This window comes from Phalacrocorax aristotelis, chromosome 8 (genome assembly GCF_949628215.1).
Source record: "Phalacrocorax aristotelis chromosome 8, bGulAri2.1, whole genome shotgun sequence".
Lineage (NCBI taxonomy): Eukaryota > Metazoa > Chordata > Aves > Suliformes > Phalacrocoracidae > Phalacrocorax > Phalacrocorax aristotelis.
The window spans coordinates 3,339,254-3,345,114 of record NC_134283.1 but is presented as its reverse complement, the minus strand read 5'-3'; the positions used below and the strand labels follow the sequence as shown (position 1 = coordinate 3,345,114).

The window sequence follows — 5,861 nt, the reverse complement described above, 5'->3', positions numbered from 1 at the left end:
CATCTCCCTTGTGCTACCCCGCTGGAGGCTTTGGGGGAAACATGACTAAGGCCGTGCACCGGCTGCCACGCGTGTTGGACAAGCGTGAGGATGAGGGGACGAGCCATATCCTGCGGTTCTGTTGCTTGAGGTCATAACATGAGAAATCAGCACAGCCGCTGGCCGCTGCCTGGTTTCGCATACAGGGGAAGAGCCGCCCCGAGCAATTTGGGCTTTCCAGCCCAAAGGAGATGCGTCTTCGTCCCCCCCATCCCAAACCCTGCAGCCCTCCCTCCCCAGCAGCGCCCGTACTTGAGTGAGTAATCAGCTTGAGCTCACTTTTTGCCTTCAACTTCGGCCAGCTGAGCTTCAGGGCATGCTAAATTCAGATATGCATTTATTATCTTAAAAAATGTGGGAAATAGGAAGGGTTGTAATTTCCCAAATTACTTTTCTTCTCGCTAACAGAAGCTGGCAGCAAATATATTTAAAATGTAAATATTTAAATACTTACTTGCAAGGACAATTACCTTTTTTTTTTTGTTCGTGACTTGATTCATTCAGAAGCTATAAATACCCACTCAGGAAGCCAACGTCTACGATGGGTTTTGGGGAGCAATTTAAACCCTCGTTGGCCAACTGGCTTCATAATTATAACAAGTAGGTGTACGAAGTGTGCACATGTGCAGGTTTTTCCCTGCGTATTTTAAATCAACCAACAGACATGGATATGAAGTAACGTGGGTTGTTTTGTGATGCACAAAAATATTGCGGCGTCCAAAAAAGACAATACTTGTTTATAAGATACAGACTGGGGCTGCAAGTTTCATTTAGCCTTCAGCTTTCCCCTTGGCTTATTCTGAGTGTGAAATAATTCCCCGGAATGCCTGAGAAATGAACATTTTTATTTATTTTGATGAACAGGGAGCAAGGAAAAAAGCTCCTGCCTGCTATCAAGGCAGAAAAAAAATCACTGTCGCTTCTTTTCCCCATGCTGGCTGTAAAATGTACAGAAATGTAAAGCAATAAAAATTTTATGAGGGGTTGTTTTTATAATGTTTACCAACCTCATGCCTCTACGACGCTTTCCAGAAGATAGCATTTTAATAGGGCTTCTTTCAGCCGACCAAGATAACCGTAAGGGAAAAACCCAGTTTTAGTTTTTTTTCATTGCAGCAAATCGAGCAGCCTGGCCCTGCCGCCTTCTCGCTTTGCAATGCTTTATTTTCAGCAGTCTGCTCTCCAAATTTCTTCCTCTGGCCCTTTTTGCTTCGCTGCAACCCTTTGGTAATGTAAATGTGAAAAAAAAAAATAACATAGATGTAAAGTTTAACCTTTGCATCTTATCGAGAATTAAAAAGCTTAAGGGGGGAAATAAACGCCTGGAAAATGTTTCTAAGGAAAAAAGCTAAATTATCGATAGCGTTATTAGTTTTGCTGCTAATTTAAGCAAAGCACAAAGCAAGATGAGCTTGATTTTGAGACTTCCTTTGAGCAGCAATTTCTTTAAAGTATTACATGATTGGGAACGACCTCCTGCATTTTTCTAAACGTCAGAGATTCATCTTTCGCTCGCTCGCCGTTAGGCTGCAGGGGCAGAGAATATCTCCTTTTCATAAAAGAACTGTTTATTAGTCTAAGGTTCATCCCCTGATTTATCGATTCGGATTTCCAAAGCCCGACGGGCTGCGCGCACAGCAACCCTGTGTGCCTGTCGTATGTTCCCAGCTGACGTGTTTACAATATTTTTGATTTACACCTTCCAGGTGTTCTTTTGGAAAATATCACTGCCTTTGCTTTGCACGTTTTTACAATATATTTGTGGTCATCAGCAAGCTTCCACGTTTGTAACAGGGGAAGTGCCAAGGAGAAGGGTTTTTTTCTTTAACTTGCTGGTGAGATACAGAATTTTGGCTTTTAGAAATACAGAAAATTGATGGGCCGAATTAGTAAAATTCCCAGAGCAGGTATTTTAGATTCAATGAGGTTATTTTCTCGGAGAACTGGCTGTCAGGCTCATGCTTCTGGTGCGCCTCTCTCAATTGCGATGTAAAGCAGCCAAATCTTTACTCTAAAATGGGGGATAAACAGCTTCTGAAGTTCTGCAGCTTCACCTTTTTTTTGAAGAGCAAAAATTATCATCACACAGAAAAATTATGCCCCAGATGCCGTCTTAGTGTCACTTGTATATGCGGCTGAATTTTGCCACGCCAGGCTTTTCATGTAACTGAGTCAAAATTAACCACATATGATGTATTCTGTGGTTGCCAAAATGGGGCAAATGAAACCATTTTTTCCTGCATTTATTTTTTCTAATACCGTGTATGTTTAGCGTAGGTTTTTAACGATGGATTATTGCTGCCTCTGAGTTTCAGGTCAGAAGCCAGGCTTTGTTGTTAGAAGGCTTAGAAAGAAAAACTATCGTTAATTAGGTGGTACAAAGTAACTTCGAAAGTTGGGGTTTTTTTATTCAAAAGGAATACATTTTTATCCTTCAGTGCTCAGATCACTTGTCTTTCAGCCCAGTCAGTAGATTTTACGCATGTTTTCTCACCATTTACCTTTTACCTACTTCAAGTAAATCATTATTAAAATTGCGTGCACACAGTTAAGCAATATTCACAGAAATAATAGATTTTGACAGAAAATTAGTCCGATCCCACAGTATTTTTCCAGATAAATCTGCATGAGAGTCCACAGGATCTTTACCTGCAACGGAAGATAACTCAGACATTTTACCTGTTATTTTTGTCTCTTTCGCTAATGAAGTACTTCGCTACTTTAATTTCGTTCTCGTGCGCTTAGAAGCTCACTAACTGGTTTTGAGCTCCATTTGATGCACAAACCCCCCGCCCCGGTGCCCGTTTGAGCTGAGAAATAGGAATAAAACGCACATCAAAAATGCGAGTAGCATGTGACAAGCTGTCGGGGAAAAAAACACGTCGTGGCTGCCGCCGTGACAAACCCGTGCCAGAAATTGTGGGCAATGCCGAGTCCGCACCGCGCTTCGGCAGCTCTAGGGGCTGTTAGTGGGGTCGACCTTTCCTGCCTGGGCTAAAATGAAGGAAAGAAAAATAGGGATTATTTGAATCTCTTTCTAAGTGTGCGGTGCTAACAGCAGAAAGGGAATCTAGAAATACAGATTATTTGATCCTTATCTAGCTGTCACCAGGGGCTCGCAAGTCAAAACTTGCAGCTTTTTGGGGGCACGCTGCATCTCACAGGCGCAAACGCCGCCTGCAAACCCCCAAAGCTGCAGTTCTTCGAGCTTTTCTTCCAACTCCCCTCCTTGAAGAGTTGATCTCAATAAGCGTAACAGCTCTGGGGTTCACTGCATGGTAACCGCTGGATTCCTCTTTCCCAAGCAGCTTCGCTTGGTGTCAGCGAGCAGATCCAGAAAGCGAGCGATCGCATGATAGAGGTTATTTTGCTGATTTAAAAAAGAAAAAGATAGTAAGCAACTACTTTTAGCTCAAAAGCCAGTAATGTAAAGAGAAATGATTTGACAGTTGTCAATGCCTGTTAAATGGGTAGGCAGATTAGCAGCCTTACTTTTTAACATATAAACATCTGAAACCCGTTTCCTGTTTAAAAAAACCCAAAATCTAGGTGGATGACCTCAGGCAGAATTTTTTTTTTTATTAACAAATGTGAATTGTACATCATCGTGAAAAAAAAAAAAAAATGGCCACTCTTGGTGGTCTTGATACATTCTGTATATGGGAGAGTGAGCGAGAGAAAGGGGAGGAAAAAAAAGAGTAAAAATAAACTTTACCTTCTCACTTTCAGGGTGGGCAATGCCATTCCAGCGTCGGGGTCTTCGGCTCTGGGAAGTGTTAACGCTGTCACCGCAGCCCCGGTCCCACCGTCAGCGCTTCGACAGCGCTCCGAGGAAAAACATTCCCCGAATTCCTCCTCCTTCCTCCTATCTTTGCTTCAGATCCACGCGCCGCAGGTTCGTGTCGCTACTGTCAAACTGCACGGGACACGGCTAATCTAAACCAGTGCCGACCCAGAGTCCGACTCCGCAGCGAGGAAAAACATTGACAAATTTGCTGTTTTAAAATGCTTTCTACTCTTTCCAGTGTGCGTTGGCTGTTGTGTTGTGTTTTTCTTTTTTTTCCTCTAAAGCTATAAATACACAGCACCAGCTGCAACATGTTGCTGAAACCCGCTTTATAGATCTAGCCGTATTCTGACATAACATGTTTTACTGGCTTTGGGTTAAAATTTTATATTGGGAGTTAACTTTCTGATTTTTATGTCTTTAATGGTAGCAATGGCAGCTATTGCTGCTTAATGCTCTCCCCCGGTGAGGATGCTCTGAAATCTCATAAAAGGCACCGTATAAAGGTAACACATGCTCAAGCATCCATGTACTTCTTACATAATGGAAAAAAAAGAAGAGAGCGCTATCTTTTTTAAAGCAGTGCATATTTCATGTTTATATGCTGATTTAATGTAAGGTCCTTGGCAAACCACATAATCATTAAATTTGCCTTTATTTCCCCATCTCTGGAAGTGGGGTTATAAGATTTAATCGAGCCGGGACGTGTTCAGGACGCTCAGTTTCCTACTGTAGTTCTGCTGTAAGGTTTGAGGGCTTTGCATTGGAGAAAAACGCAGACCTTGACCTCAAAAAGAGGGAACACGGGCTAGATGGGATCTAGCTAGCGCTGGCAAAATTCAAAATATTTAGGCCAGCTAAGCCCGTACGCACCAGTATTTCTGGGAAATCGCAGGTCTGACAAGCGTACGGGTGTTAGTGCATGATTTAATTTAGCATTAAAATGCATAGATAAAACACCCGCTCTGTAGACTGCGCAAGCCAACTTGTACCCACCATCGGTGTCACCGGGCTGTGGATCAGACCCAGAATTCATAATAATGCATTTATAATTATTTATAATAACACGAAACTGCCCTTCTTCACCCAAAAAGCTATTTTTAGGATGCTGCTTGGAGAGGGGCATTACGGTGTACGCCGACATCCATTCCCCACAAATGCCAGCAGTTATTTTTCTAATGAGCGATTACTCTAGCATTAAGTAAATCAATTAATCTTCTGTGCACTCTTGCAAATGAATCCTCATATTATCTGTATACGCCGTCAGCCGGGATAGTTTAGAAAATACCAGCTCCTATCTTATCTTGTCAGTTCATACGCTGATGGGGGGGGAAAAATAATGGCTGAAAGAGCCACAGGCTAGGATAATTAGTAAAATCAAGTGACTTGCTGTTTGTTTGCTTTGCACAATGAACTTTTACCCCTCCACTGCCACTCCTCCCCCCAATTTTCACCATCTTATCATACAGCATTTGACATGACAGGTTAATGAGAAAACCCCCAAATTGGGCTTCTGCAGCTAATTGTAGCAAAGGTGGCTCTTTGCTGGGGCGGCTCAGTGATCCGGCTTCTTCCCCCCCGTGAAATCCGAGCTCTCGGGGGGGGGATGCAAAGGCCGTGATTGCAAACGTATAAGAACACTTATATATAGACAATAAGTTTCTCTTATCCCCCTCGTTTCAAATTCTGGGGGAGTGAAATCTGCAGATTTTGCAAGATCGTGTCTTGCCCAGTATAGAGAGTTTTAACTTCTTTTTTCTTTTCGTGAAGTCGATCGTTATTTTTTAATCAAACCTGCGATTAGAGTGACTTAAGCATCCCCTCAGTCTCCTCCGTGGTGCGGCTCTCAGAAATGGCAATTTTTAGGTGGCCGTGAATCGAACAATTCGGACAACAGAAGACAAACGGTTGCCATCGGACTGAGTGGAAAAAAACCCTCATGGCGTGACTTTGCTATTAATAATCCAACATCGGCATGACGATCTCTCCACACCAGCCTGCCATCTCACACCGCTACCTCCCAGCTTCTCCCATC

General features: G+C 42.9%; 1 long non-coding RNA gene across 1 annotated transcript; it reads right to left on the bottom strand.

The window, feature by feature from the left end:
• Positions 1-2,424: 2,424 nt before the first annotated feature.
• LOC142060730 (uncharacterized) lies at positions 2,425-4,557 on the bottom strand. Its single transcript, XR_012661894.1, has 2 exons — positions 3,755-4,557; positions 2,425-3,409 (listed from the first exon to the last, which is right to left on the bottom strand). It is a non-coding gene; the product is annotated as an uncharacterized LOC142060730 (long non-coding RNA).
• Between the last annotated feature and the right edge of the window lie 1,304 nt (positions 4,558-5,861).